Source organism: Triticum urartu, chromosome 2 (assembly GCF_003073215.2).
Source record: "Triticum urartu cultivar G1812 chromosome 2, Tu2.1, whole genome shotgun sequence".
NCBI lineage: Eukaryota > Viridiplantae > Streptophyta > Magnoliopsida > Poales > Poaceae > Triticum > Triticum urartu.
Genome location: NC_053023.1, coordinates 322,221,714 through 322,236,487, shown reverse-complemented (window position 1 = coordinate 322,236,487; position 14,774 = coordinate 322,221,714).

Genomic DNA, 14,774 nt, shown 5'->3' with positions numbered 1-14,774 from the left:
TTGTCCTTCTCATCCTAACACAAGATTTTGAAAGACGCATAGTATGTTCCTAGAATCCTCTTTTCTATCCGGGCGGGTGGTTTTTTTTAACATGTTGTCAACTAATTTGAAAATTTGGATTGCTATATTTGGATAAAAGGTACTAGTACCATGGTCAACAGTCACATGAAGGAGGAAATTATGTACCACCCTCGATGCGGCTATAGCTCCCACGTGTCGAGGCACGACTTAGAGACATAACCGCATTGAAAGCAATGTCGCAAGTCAGGCAATCATTACAACATCCCATGTAATACATAATAAAAGGGGGAGATAACATAGTTGGCTTACACTCGCCACGTCACATCAGAGTACATAAATAACATTCATCAAACAAACACTCATGGCCCGACTACGGCGCCAAAATGGAAAAGAACCCAACATGCGACAAGGCCCTGAATTGAACCCCAACTAGGCACCACTACTGATCATCGGGAAAAGAAACATAATAACGCTGAGAGTCCTCGTCGAACTCCCACTTGAGCTCGTACTCGTCACCTGGAGCGGAATCACCTGGACATGCATCTGGAATTATAGTATTTGTGAGCCATAAGGACTCAGCAATCTCGCACACACGCGATCAAGACTATTTAAGCTTATAGGACAGGATAAGGCAAGTATATGTGGAGCTGCAGCAAACGACTAGCATATATGGTGGCTAACTTATTCGCAAAGGAGAGCGAGAAGAGGAGGCAAAGCGCGAGCGAGAAACTAGAAGGAACAACCTGCGCAAGCATTACTCCAACACCGTGTCCACTTCCCGGACTCCGCCGAGAAGAGGCCATCACGGCAACACACGCAGTTGATTCGTTTTAATTAATGAAGGTTTAAGTTATCTACAACCGGACATTAACAAATTCCCATCTGCCCATAACCGCGGGCACGGCTTTCGAAAGTTCAATCCCTACAGGGGAGTCCCAACTTAGCCCATGACAAGCTCTCACGGTCAACGAAGGAAAAGACCTCCTCCCAAGACGTTCCGATCAGACTCGGTATCTCGGTAATTCAAGACACTTCGACAGGTTAAAACAAGACCAGCAACACCGCCCGAATGTGCCGACAAATCCCGATAGGAGCTGCACATATCTCTTTCTCAGGGCACACTCAGATTGTCCTAGGTACGGGTAGGCCAGCCCAGAGTTGCCCCTGGTGGCCACCGGTAGCTGACAGGTGGACCAACACTCAGAGGAGCACTGGCCCGGGGGGGGGGGTTAAAATAAGATGACCCTTGAGTCTGCAGAACCCAAGGGAAAGAAAAGGCTAGGTGGCAAATGGTAAAACCAAGGTTGGGCATTGCTGGAAAAGCTTTAATCAAGGTGAAATATCAAGGGGTTCCCATTATAACACAACCGCGTAAGGAACGCAAAAACCGGGAACAAAACACCGATATGACGGAAACTAGGGCGGCAAGAGTGGAACAAAACACTAGGCGAGAGGCCGAGCCTTCCACCCTTTACCAAGTATATAGATGCATTAAGATAACATAGCAATATACTGATATCCCAACAAGTAAATAAAAGATGTTCCAACAAGGAACGGCTCCAATCTTCACCTGCAACTAGCAACGCTATAAGAGGGGCTGAGCAAAGCGGTAACATAGCCAATCAACGGTTTGCTAGGACAAGGTGGGTTAGAGGTTCAGCATGGCAATTGGGAGGCTGACAAGCAAATGGTAGGCATCGTAGCATTGGCATAGCAAGAGCGAGCAAAATAGCATAGCAAAGATAGTAGTGATTTCGAGGGTATGATCATCTTGCCTGCACAGTTGTCAGAGTTGACTGGATCCTCACAAGCAAACTCAACGGGATCCTCGGTAGCGAACTCGTCTCCCAGCTCTACCCAACAAGACAAACAAGTAACAAGGATACAATCAACCACGTGCAAGACCAAGCAATATGATGAAATGATGACATGCTATGCGGGATGCGATGCGGGATGCAAAATGCAAGATATGACAGGAAATGCATGAACCTGGCCTCAACTTGGAATTCCAAGGGTGCCACTGGATAGAGGGGATGAAATCGCTTGAAAACGATATAAAGATCATTGGAATCGGAGTTACGGTTTGGAAATGGCAAGCGTTTTAAGATAGGACACCGGTCTGCGATTTACAGCAAGTAGGCATTTAAATGCAACGAAATAAACATGCTACAGCCACCAAACATGAAAACAAAATACATGGCAGTGATGTACACAAGATGGTTAACAAAACACTAGCACTGAGCCATAGGCAAATTCATCCATTAAGAGGTTCAAACAAGCATGGCAAAAATGAATATGCAAAACAGATTCCAGACTTAGTGAAATTAACACTAGCCTGAAATTCCAGATCACGATGCTCTCTTTGGAGCAGCAAAACAACATGATAAATAACCTGAACATGACAAGTAAGAACATGGCATGGAGCTACTCAACAAGCTTAACAAAACACCCAAAGTGACCTGGGGTCAAAAGGGTTCACAAAATACTCTACCGAGCTCACGAACATAGCTCGAACACAATCAGTTTTCAGACTTTGTGAAAACTGAGACATGCAGAAATTATAACTCATGAAGGCATGTAAACGAGCTCGATGCACTCACTACGGTGCAAGTCATGGCAAGGCAAGCATATATCCAGAAAGAAGACACAATATTCTAGCTACACATGGCAAGAACAAAGGCATAGCATGCATGGAACACTAACGGTACCATCGGCAAAATCGCAAACAAGTTGACGATCTGCCCAGATTAACAACGAAGCAAAAGTTGAGCTTGATTGAGTCAACCTAGAGCACTCCATATATGCAAACAAAGACATGGATGGATAGATCATAACATAAATATCAAAACTCCCTTACTGATCATCCTCAAAAGATGCACCGATCACTAGGAAACAAGCTGGACATATAGCATCATGAACTAAAATATCCCAGACTTGGTGAAAATCACTAAGTCCCTGAAAACAGATTTCCCGGGTGCCTCACTTTGCAAGCTTGCACAAGTCTCCACACACATCCTAAAAATGCATGGGTTGCACCTCTGGAAAGAAGACAAAATGCTTAACAAAACATATGAGGACTCACAGGCATAGCATGCACACAATAATCATGGCAAAAATGACAAAAGTGCATGATGAACTAACGGATCTGCAATTTAACTCACGAAGCCTCCTACTAACAGCATTTTGGGAATCAAGATGACCTCAAATGCAAATGATGCAATGGAATGAAATGATGTACATGTCGAGACGAAGATTTTGATATATCATATGCCCAAAACGGAGCTACGGTTGCGGAAATACAAGCAGTCAAAGAATGCATGAAAATCTGGGAGTTAGGGTTTCGGGGAGAGGTCAACCCGATCCAGATCCAGATCCAGATCGGCACGCGGATCGAGGAACGCCGGGGATCACTGTAGCTGGCCGGAACTTGGCCGCCGGAGACGCGGGAGGAGGCCGGCCGGGGCGGATCCGGTGGTCGCCGGGGCGGTGGCGCCCGGCGCGGTGGCGCGGAGGCCCGCGGGCGGAGGCGGCGGTGGTCCGGCGGCGCTACGGGCGCCAGCCGGCAAGGGCGCGCACGGCGGTGCGGCGGCGGCGATGGCGTCCCGCGGCGGCGCCGGCCGCCGGAGGCGCGGAAGGCGGCGGCGCTCGGGGAAAGGAGGAGGCGCGGGGACGCGGGCTCGCGGGGGCCGTCCCCGGGCCTGGCGGGCCGCAGCGGCGGTGGAGGCGCGGCTGCCACGTGGTGAGCCCTCAGTGGCTGCGGGCGCGGCGGCGGTTGTCCGGGCCGGGACGGACATGTCCGGCTCGGCGCAGGGATTTTTAGGGTTTCGGAGGTGGAAGACGATCCGAAAACGGAGGGGCCTTTAAATAGGCATAGAGGGAGCTAGGAGAGTCCAAAAGAGGTGCGGTTTTCGCCCACGCGATCGTGATCGAACGCTCTAGGACATGGAGTAGAGTTTGGTGGGTTTTTGGGCCAAATTGGAGGGGTGTTGGGCTGCAACACACACGAGGCCTTTTCGGTCCCTCGGTTAACCGTTGGAGTATCAAACGAAGTCCAAATGATACGAAACTTGACAGGCGGTCTACCGGTAGTAAACCAAGGCCGCATGGCAAGTCTCGGTCCAATCCGGAAATGTTTAACCCCCACACACGAAAGGAAGTTAGAAATGGCCACCGGAGGAGAACGAAGCGCCGGAATGCAAAACGGACAACGGGGAAAATGCTCGAATGCATGAGATGAACATGTATGCAAATGCAATGCACGAGATGACATGATAAGAGATGGACGAAAAGAAAAACAGCACACGGAGACAAAGACCCAAACCCGAGAAATAAATATAACTTAATGCCGGAAACGGCAAGAGTTGGATACAAATATGGAAAGTATATCTGGGGCGTTACAAATTATCTCTAGATTTGGATAGGGAATACATTGTGTTCTCATATTATTTTTCCTGCAATGCATTCCTTGCTCTGCTAGAACACATGTACTCAACATGGTCGACCTTGCCATAACTGAATACACTAGTTTAATGGTCACATTGAAGACAAGCCATGGATATAAGTTCCAAGTTGGGTTCATGAACCAAGAATATCATTGCTTTTTTATGGCCGGACTTGGATAAACTTTCTGAAGTGTTACAGACTGAAAGTTGGCGCACGAATGTTGATGGAAATAGGAGAACCTTGTCTCATCTTCACTGTGATCTTCCACCCCGATGTCGTTCCAATTGTACATCCATGTTAGTTTTGTATCTGGTTCTTTCTTGTTGCCTCGATTACTTCTTAATCCACCTATTATGTCTAACTAATCACAATTTAACTTTAGAACAACGAATCTCTCACGAAGATGCTACTTCTAACTAATATTTCTTATAATTGGTGGCACGTGTAGGTTTTTTCAAAGTTAAGCAGGCTACTCGTTTGTTATTCTATAAGAACTCGACTGTGACTGATGGCACTAAAGTTGACTGGGACGACATCCACAAGTTCCTACACTTTATTGATCGTCTTGAGGTCCTTGTGGGGTGTTTCAATGGTGGAAGGCCACGTGGGATACGTGTGCCACTCCTGCACTCGTTGAACAGGTTCAACTGTGCCGAGAAACTTATGGTACGAGCTGTTTTCTATTATATATGTTGTTCATAAACTCTTGCTTATACACAGTTTTACAGTTGTGATCTTCTTGAAACAGAAACTGCCTAGTTCTATTGTTCCTATACAGATGCCTGACCATGGTTGGGTCTGACTTGCGCTTGGTCACAACATGATGTTTATGTCGACCTACTCCATTCCCCTTGGAGGTGAAAAGATACTTATTCATGGGTGGTCTCAAATAATGAAAGCTCGTCCATCTTGGAGAATAGTACAGAAGGTTATGTTCAAGGTTTTTCATGGCTCTAAAGCGAATATCCTGTTTATTTACCACATTGCGAGATGAAGCCACTTTCAAAAGGTTGTGGATGCGCGGGGTAGCGCCTGGGCCTTGTCCTGGGGCTTGGCGGCCTCACCCTTGGTTAACTGTAGGAAAAGTTGCATTGTTCAAGGCATGCTTTGTACGGTTGAACCTGTATAAGTACTCATACTGCTTTCAGCAATGGTTGTTAAGTGCCCCTGCTGGTTTCAGTTAAGGTTGATAAGTACTCCTGTTGCTTTTACAGTCAGTCACGCATTAAGCCCGTCTTCCTCCAGCTGCCAAAACCAAACCAACGCCGGCGGGGCCGCCTGCTTCCGCCTCCCATGGCTGGTTGTATCTCAGCGCACGCATCGCCGCCCCACCCTTCCTTAAATTGTTAACGCCGATGTCCGAGGCCTCGCAGTCGTCCTCTGCACACTTTGGTGTGCTCGTCGTGGCGCCGCCCTCTCACATTGTCAACATGCTCAACAAACAAGAGGAATTGGGAGAGGACTGTATGTGGAGAGGATGACAGTAGGGGCCCACCATGTCCATGGCCGTACGCAAGGAAGTTCCTCATTTTTTTGTTATATATACTCCATTGTCAGCATATAGAAAAAGAAAATGCTTCCTCCTAGTGGTTTCCTGACATCTGGGACCCACGACATTGTCAGCATACATAGTCAATAGACAAGAGAACAACACAAGATCGGTTGACACCTGGGACGTAGCTGCTCGAGCAGTATTTTTTTTTGTTATTGTTGAGATAGAGCAGGGTTTCACCTGGGCGGTGGCCCGTCTAGCCCAGGCTTATATTTTATGTTCACCACATGACCAGCCCAGCTATTTTTTCTTTGTTAAAATGAGCCCAGTTTATTTTTTCTGAAGAATACCCAATCCATGCCTACTTATTTTTCTACGCCATGATGGGCTGCAACTCTTTCAACATGCCTGCAAATCTTGAAAGTAATATGAAATGGGCTATAACTATAAAAACAGATGACAAATTGGCAATTACTTTATAATTTCTGAATTTTTTCACATTTTCAAATTCCAATTTCTGTGGGCTTTAACCTAATTTAAATATATCTTCAAAGTACTTTAAATCTGGCTCGGCATTTCCGTATTAAAAATAGTTTGGAACCCATAGAAATATGCGAAATTTTGTTTAAATTTTTAACCCTGGCCCTGGCCAACAAAAAACGGACTGCAATAAATTGCATAAGAAGTTGCAATGAGCTATAAATTATTAAACACATAGGGAATGGTCTGACTTGTGGGCCTATTAAGTTGACGCATATGCAATATTTTTTTACTTATTATATACATCAACAAACAATTCTAGTAGACATAACCATTGGATGTCAATCCGGTGGCCTCGTGTTTCTTCAATCTCTGATCTTTTTGCTCCAGCCGCCAAATCCAGCGCCAGCGGGACCGCCTGCTCCCGCCTCCCGTGGCTGGCTGTGCTGCCGCGCAGGCCTCACCGCCCCTACTACTCACACCACTGGCCAAGCCATCCCTCTACTCACCCACATCCCTCCACTGTTGTGGCTTCGCCGCCTCTGGGTCATAACCTTCCTGGGTCTCGCCGTCGTCCATCGCACTGGTGTTCTCGGCACAGCGTGGTCAACGTTGTCAACAAACAACAACATCGGAAGAGGGATGTACATGGAGAGGCTGACTGTTAGGACCCACATGGTCCATTGCCGCACGTAAGCAAGTACCTCCTTATAACGCCAAAAAGAATGAATACTCCCAATGACAGCTCGGACCCACCAGCTATATCTTCGGACGCAAGGAAGTGCCTCCTTATTACGCACAAAAAATGAATACTCCCCCTGCTAGCTGGGACCCACCATAGTGGGAGGCTGACTTGTGGGCCTACTAAGTTGAAGCGGACGGAGGGCTTTGTCAACTTAGTCAACAAACGATTCTATCACCAGTGCCCGTTGGATTGTTAACATCCAACGGTCATCCTGCTTCTTCAACCTCTGATTTTCTTGCTCCAGCCGTCCAAACCACCGCATGCTCTTGCCTCCCGTGGCCGGCTGTGCTGCCGCGGAGGCCTCACCGCCCCTACTACTCCCACCCCTAGCCCGACCATCCATCTACTCACCCACACCCCTGTTATTCTGCGGCGACGGCAGCCTCACACCACAGCCGAACCAGTGAACCCACATACTCCTCTCGGCGTGGGCATCCAGTGCCGCGTCTTCCCTGGCTACGCGTCGCCCCCTTGCTAGGCCTCGCCGTCGTCCACCGCCTTGGTGCTCTTGGCGGGCATGGTCAATGTGGTCAAGGAACGACTCCCATCGGAAGCGTACTGTATGTGGAGAGGCTGACAGCTGGGTCCACGGCCACAGCAAGCAAGTGCAACCTTATTACGTGCAAAATAATGATTCCTCCACCTGACAGTAGGGACCCACTAGACGGGCCACCATATTTCATGAAAAAAAAGTTCCCCCCCTGACTGCTAGGACCCACCAGCTACATATTTGCACACAAGTGCCTCCTTATCCTCCCTGACAGCCGGGACCCACCTGGTCGAAGCGTACGTAGCGTTGTCATTCTGGTCGCCAATGTGTACGTACATGCTGGTCGATCGGTCTGTCTGCAGGCTGCAGTGATGAAGTAGAGGCACATATGTACACGTACGTACAGCCAGGGTGCAAGAAAGTAAATACGGCCACATACGTACATACGGGCGGGGTCTCGAACGCCTGCTCGCTCGTACGGCCAGGGCTCATGTACATGGAGAGGCAGTGACGATGCCCAGTTCATCAGCAGCCAACCGGCTGGGTCAGAATGGAGAAACTGCGTAGTCGTGTTCATTGGGAGGAAATGGAATGCGTCGTGTTCATCGGGAGCCAACCGGCTTGGACGGAACAACTAATTGAAACGAGGCCTGGCGTATCGCAGAACGGAGGAAACAACCTTGTGTTCGACCGCCTACGGTCGAAACGGGATCCTTTTCACCGGGAGGAGTGTGTCGTACCGCAAAATGGAGGAAACGGCCTTCTCTTCGAGCTCCTACGCTCGAAACGGGGTCCTGTTGATCGGGAGGGGTGTGGCATACCGCAAAATGGAGGAAACAGACTTGTGTTGGAGCGCTACGGTCGAAACGGGGGTCCTGTTCATCGGGAGGGGTGTGGCGTACCGCAAAACGGGACTCCACGGGCTACTGTTCATCTCCACTGTCAACCTCTTTTAGCCTGCATGGGCTACTTTTCATCCACTGTCGACCTCCTCCAGCCTCCACCTATGACTGTTCATCCAAGGGCTCCTGTTCATCCAGACTCCACTGCTCCTCCACCGGCTACTGTTCAACCAGCCCTCTCCACAGGGTCCTATTCAACCACCCCTCCACGGGCTACTGTTCATCTAGCCCTCCACCGGCTACTGTTCAACCAGCCCTCCACAGGATCCTGTTCATCTAGCCATCCACGGGGTCCTATTCATCCACCCCCAACTGGCTCGATCGGGGTCCTGTTCATCTAGCGGCAACGGCTAAGGGATAATTGCTAGAGGGTCAATGTTCGAAAAACATAATGGAGAGGGCTGAGAGATAGTGGCTGGAAAGCCTTTTCTGCTGCAGACTAAGTTCGGCGACCCGGACTATGCTCATCTGAACCAAGTGTGGAGTTCTCCGAACGAGTATTTGGACTTGCCGAAGAGTTCTTCCGATGCAGCGCGGTATTACCAAGCGCGAGCTGGATATGCAACGGAGAAACTTTTTTGGTCACAGTTCGGTGCGTCGAAGCGCCCGCTGCTGCTTAATGAGCAGATGTCCCAATGGGCCGAACTTCATAGGGTATCTGGCACTGCCATGAAGGATGTTATAATCAGGTTGTGGACAACCGAGCCTACGCCGAGTAGTTATTTTGGTTTGGTGCAGAAGCTTGTCGACGTGGTGCCGCGAATCGATGCTGCGAAGCGATCGACGTGCATTGAAAGTGCACGGATGGCCCTTGCCCGAGTCAAGACATTTTGTGGAAAGATGAAGGTCGTCGACGTCGCTACGAAGGGTCCGCCTAGGGGCAGGGACTGTTTGGAACCGGAGAGTTACTTTGAAGACGTCCTGGAGGCCGCCCGCTTGATAGAAGGTCAATGTTCGAAAAACATAATGTTCGAGTGAGGTGTATGATGATTGTAAAAGACAACTTTATAGTTAATCTATTTGTGTTTTGCTCGAAAGCTTGAATTCCTACTGTGTGGTTGTTTTAATATACTCTGAAAGTTTTCCAGTCGTCGGCTTCAGCTCCCTCGTAGGAAGTACGGGGTTGTTCAGCAAAGCATTTAATCACTCTTTATCCAACATCTTGGTCCACGAAGGAGGTGATAATGCGGCGAACCAGGCAATCGGACTATAAGGCGTTAACACTTTCACTTAACCATAGGAGTTTTATGGTGGGGCTACGACATAGCCCCTGGTGTGTATGCGGTGTGTGGTGCCTTGCATATCCAATCTGAAAAAGATCCTTTGTGTTACACGGAGAATCGCTAAGGATTCCAATAAGTCGTCAAGTGGTTGACCAGCTCTCGCCGAATCATGACAGTCAGTTTTCGGCTTTCTCTATTGAGGTGCTCATCCGGTCTAGGCCAGGGCACAATCGCAGTAGTTCTCCCTTTACTAACCTAGCCGATAGAGTGGAACGTAGGGTAGCAAACACAGGAGCCGGGCAACCCAACTATTGACCCAAGACAATGATTCGGAGCTGATGCATATAAGGCCAAACTTGCGACGCTGAAGTTCGCTATAGAGCTATTCGGACTTTTACTGGCAGCTCATTCGTTCCCATGTCGTGCCCCTGGCAAGGTATGCCGAGGTGTATCCGCAGAGCAGCCGTTAAGGCCGTACTTTAAAAGAGTATGGAAGATCAGTTCGGATGAGACTTACTGAGAACGAGGCGATGTGCCAATGATAAATTTATGTATATAATAATAATAATAATAATAATAATAATAATAATAATAATAATAATAATAATAAGGAACCGTGAACCTGGCTATTTGACATGCTCGGGTCGGGATCAGAGGAAAAAGGGCATATTACAGTCTCGGAATAAAGAGTATGGTCCATAAAATGTTATTTTGGACCTCCTGTTGCATGTCTGCGTCACGCATCCTCGGGGGGGGGGGGGATCCTTGATGGAAGTAGCCCCTTAGGTGAGCATACGTATCTGAACTCCGACAGAGTCCATTGTAGATGTTGTCCCGCTGGTCACCTGTTATTTAGGGATGATATAGAAAAATAAAGTAAGCGGATAAAAAACGTTACAGGAATGCTTGCAAGGTTGTCCGTATTATGCTTCTGCCGATGCCCATGGTATCTTGAGTGCGTAGTGATGTGCGCGAGGTGCAAATTTTGCCAGTATAGTACGTGGGTGGCGGAAGACGGACTGCTATTCGCGTTCCCGGAGTAGTCGAACGTTGGAGGGAAACTGTTTCTGGCCCCTGGCGTTCTGCTGGCGAGCCGATCCGTCGTCTTTATTACCTGGTGGCCTCCTCCCCTTGTAATCAGCGTTAAGCTTGCCTGCCTGCTTGAAGACCCAACAATTTCGGTTGGTATGATTAGTCGGCATATCAGGGTGACCGTGAATCTGACACGATCGGTCCAATATCCTGTCAAGGGTGGATGGTCCATCCTGGTTTGCCTTTAGTGGCTTTGTCCGTTGACCGGGCTTCGGATTGTGAAATCCGGCGTTCACCACTATGTCGCGTATATTACTGCGACTGTTGTGTTCGGTTTGTCATGGCTTGCCGTTGCCATCTCGGATTTCGGATGTGCCCGGGCTGCTGGCATCATTGCTTTTATGAGCAAGCCAGTTGTCTTCTCCCGCGCAGAAGCGGGTCATTAGAGCGGTAAGGGCTGCCATGGATTTGGGTCCTTCTTGGCTGAGGTGACATGCTAGCCATTCGTCCCGGACGCTGTGTCTGAAGGCCGCAAGGGCTTCTACGTCCGGACAGTCGACAATTTGGTTCTTTTTGACTAAGAACCTGGTCCAGAGCTCCCTGGCTGACTCACCGGGCTCCTAGACAATGTGACTTAAGTCATCGGTGTATAATGGCCAAACATATGTTCCCTGGAAATTCCCTCGAAAGGCATCTTCCAAATCTTCCCAGTTGCCGATGGAATTTTCTGGCAAACTGCTTAGCCAGTATCGAGCTGGCCCTTTAAGCTTAAGAGGTAGGTATTTAATGGCGTGGAGGTTGTCTCCACGGGCCATGTGAATATGAAGGAGGTAATCCTCGATCCATACCGCGGGATATGTTATTCCATCGTATGATTCGATGTTGATGGGTTTAAACATGTCTGGGAATTCGTGCTCCATTACTTCGTCAGTGAAGCAGAAAGGGTGTGCGGCTCCGCTATGTTGGGCCACACTATGAAGCACCTCCGACCGGTTCTGTTTATGGTGTACGGCCCGGGCATGGTGTCACACCCTGATTTTCATGCCACAACACTTAAGCTAATAAATCATGATAAAGTGTGGTTTGACAAAAACTTTTGCATTATTTGGCTTTTTATTTGGAGTTGGTTTTCTCTTCGTGTTTTTCAAGTGCTCTTTAAAGTCAACACAACTCCACCTTCTATACCTCATCTCCTTGCCCCAAGCTTCTGCCCAATGATCATGCCATGTGTATAGAGCAATATAGTATTTTCTTACAAAAATAATTTGTCCAAAAAGTATTTTCTAAAATTAGTTTTCCAAAACCCCCTGAATTGAGGTTTGCACTGAAATTACTTGATTTGGGGTGTGAAAAAACTTTCATAAGGTATATTTGAATCCTATTAGATATAGGACTTCCATAAACCATAAACATATGATTTTAAAAGTTATTTTCATATTTTATTTAAAAGCTTTTTCTTAAGGCCAGAAATGGTCTTTAATAGGGAAAAATTATTTTATTGTTTCAAAAATATTTGACAAAAGTTGGGGAACTCAGTGGACATATATTTTCCATATATAAGAGTTTCAAGACATGGTCATGTTCAAAGTATTGGACAAAACCTCCCAAAACCATTTCTGACCATTTCAAGGATTTGAAATATTTCTACAAGAAATATTTTCATAAAAATCCAAGTAAAATCAAGAGAGTCACAGATGCATATTGTGATCACCTTGCAGAGCCTCATCTCAATTAAGGTCACTTTGGTTCACCAAAATGCCCCAAAACCCTCTCTGACCAAAATCAAATTTGAACAACTTTGTACTACCAACTTTCTCTCCTTGATCCCAACTTTTTTGAGCATGCTCACATGACCAAATGAGGCCACTACACCAAGTGGTGCATCAAGGGGAAGTGATTTTCTCAACTAGATCTACACAAGTCCATTTCTGTTGATTTCTAGGGTTTACAAAAGTTGCATTGGAAACTTTGCCCAAATGATCTCAAAATTGGTGGAAGGCCCTAATTATGTGTTCCTTTTCACCCTGTGGAGTCTCATGCCAAATGGAGTTCATTTTCTTACCCAAACAAGCATCAAACACCTTCTGCCACTTTACCAAAATTCCATTTTTGACCTCTTCCACTAATCTCCATGGGCTCAACTTTGTACCACAGCTGCTCCTGACCCTCTTCTACCTCCAGTAACTATGGCTGCGTCTCAGCTCAATGATTGAGGGGTGAAACCACCTCATTTACCCCTATGGAGATCACATTTCCATCTCTCTCTCAACCCCACTCTTCTGCTACTGGCTCTCTACGGCATCCATTGCCACTCCTACATTGTTTAATCACCCCAAAAACCTCCAGACACAAAAGGACAGGCTCATGGCACATAAACAATGCCAGTGCCTGCAGAGCTCGCGCTCTAGAGCATGCTATAGTGCTCTCCCGCATTGTAGCTCACCCATGTCAAGGGCATACGACAGCCTTGGGCGTCGGGGTGATGTCTCCCGAGGTGGCCTCGGCGTCCGGGACACGGCACGCTGCCGGCCCCCTCCAAAACTTCTCTCCTCTTCCCCTACAGTCTCACCCGAGCGCGTCCGTGGACACTGCCCACGGTGCACCACGGCCACGCCCATATAAGCTACTCCCGACCTCTTCTCTGGCCTCTCCTCGCTATCCCTCTCCCCCATGAACCTCCCAGTCAACATCCCTCTCCCTTCCATGCTCTTTTTTCCTCTCCATGGCCGCCATGGTCGCTGCCTGCCTCCATCCGGCTCCGGTGAACCAGAGCCTCCCCTCCTCTCCTTTGACCACCAGGAGAAGCGTAGCAGGCCAAGCGGAGCCCTCCCACTCCTTCTCCCCCCTGCCCTTGTGCCCATGGCGTCGCGCCCATCCACTCCACACGCCGCCCGCCGTCGCCAGGGTCGCCGTCGCCCCAGATCCTCCCAGTCCGCGCGAAGCCCCTGGACGGAAGCGGCTCGGCATCCCGAGTCCATCGGTGCACCGGACGCCACCGGGGACGGCCGGAATTGCCGGGGATCAAGGCCGGCGCATGCTCGGCCTCGCCTCCCCTATCGCTCCTCTGCCTCAGGCGCGAGGTAGGAGACGACCACCCCGCCAGCTGGCAGGGGGCCCGCCTGTCAGCGGCAGAGGCGACCGAGCCGGCCCACCAGTCGGGTTAAGTGGACACGGCTTCGCCTCACTCCGCTTGCCCCGCTGGGTGGCGCACTCCCGTAATGCACCTTCGGCGTCACCACCTCCCTCGCGTAGCTGAGCCACTGGGCTGAGCCCAGTAGGCGATGTTTAGCTGGGCTTCGCGCAGTGCGCTTTATAAGGTTGATTCCTTTTCTTCCTTTTCTTTTCCAGAAATGTTGTAAAATCCATAATCAATTCATTTCAAGTCCAAATTAGGTGATTCAAATTTCTAGTGACTCCATAAATCATGATCTATCATATGGTGCAATTAGCACATTTTTCCATAAACATTTCCTACAGAAATATTTGTGACATCCCCTTTTTCCATTTCTGTGATAAACTTTAGAAAATCACAGAGAGCCCATTTTTGATCCAAATGTCATGATTCAAATTCCTATATACTTTTAAGTTCGAAACTTAGTAGTTGAAATTTTTTTCCCAGTACTTTCCGTGCCACATGAAATATTGTCCCATTTCTCCATATATTGCTAAATTTGTAAATTCATAGAGAAATCATTTGAACTCCAAATCAAGTGAAACCAACTCCTAGATGCTTATAAAATCATTCCTTGTTAAATGGGTGCCTCTGCTCATTTTTCAAAAATAATGTTTCTGTGCACTTCTTGCAGATCCATAAACGCTTTGAATCCAACATATTGAAATGCTCATAAGTATCCATTGATCCCCTCCCAATAAAACCACTTTGGTCATTTTTCATATGACCAAAGGTATCCTAGAAAAGTCCAACTCACATTTTTAGAGCAGTTTT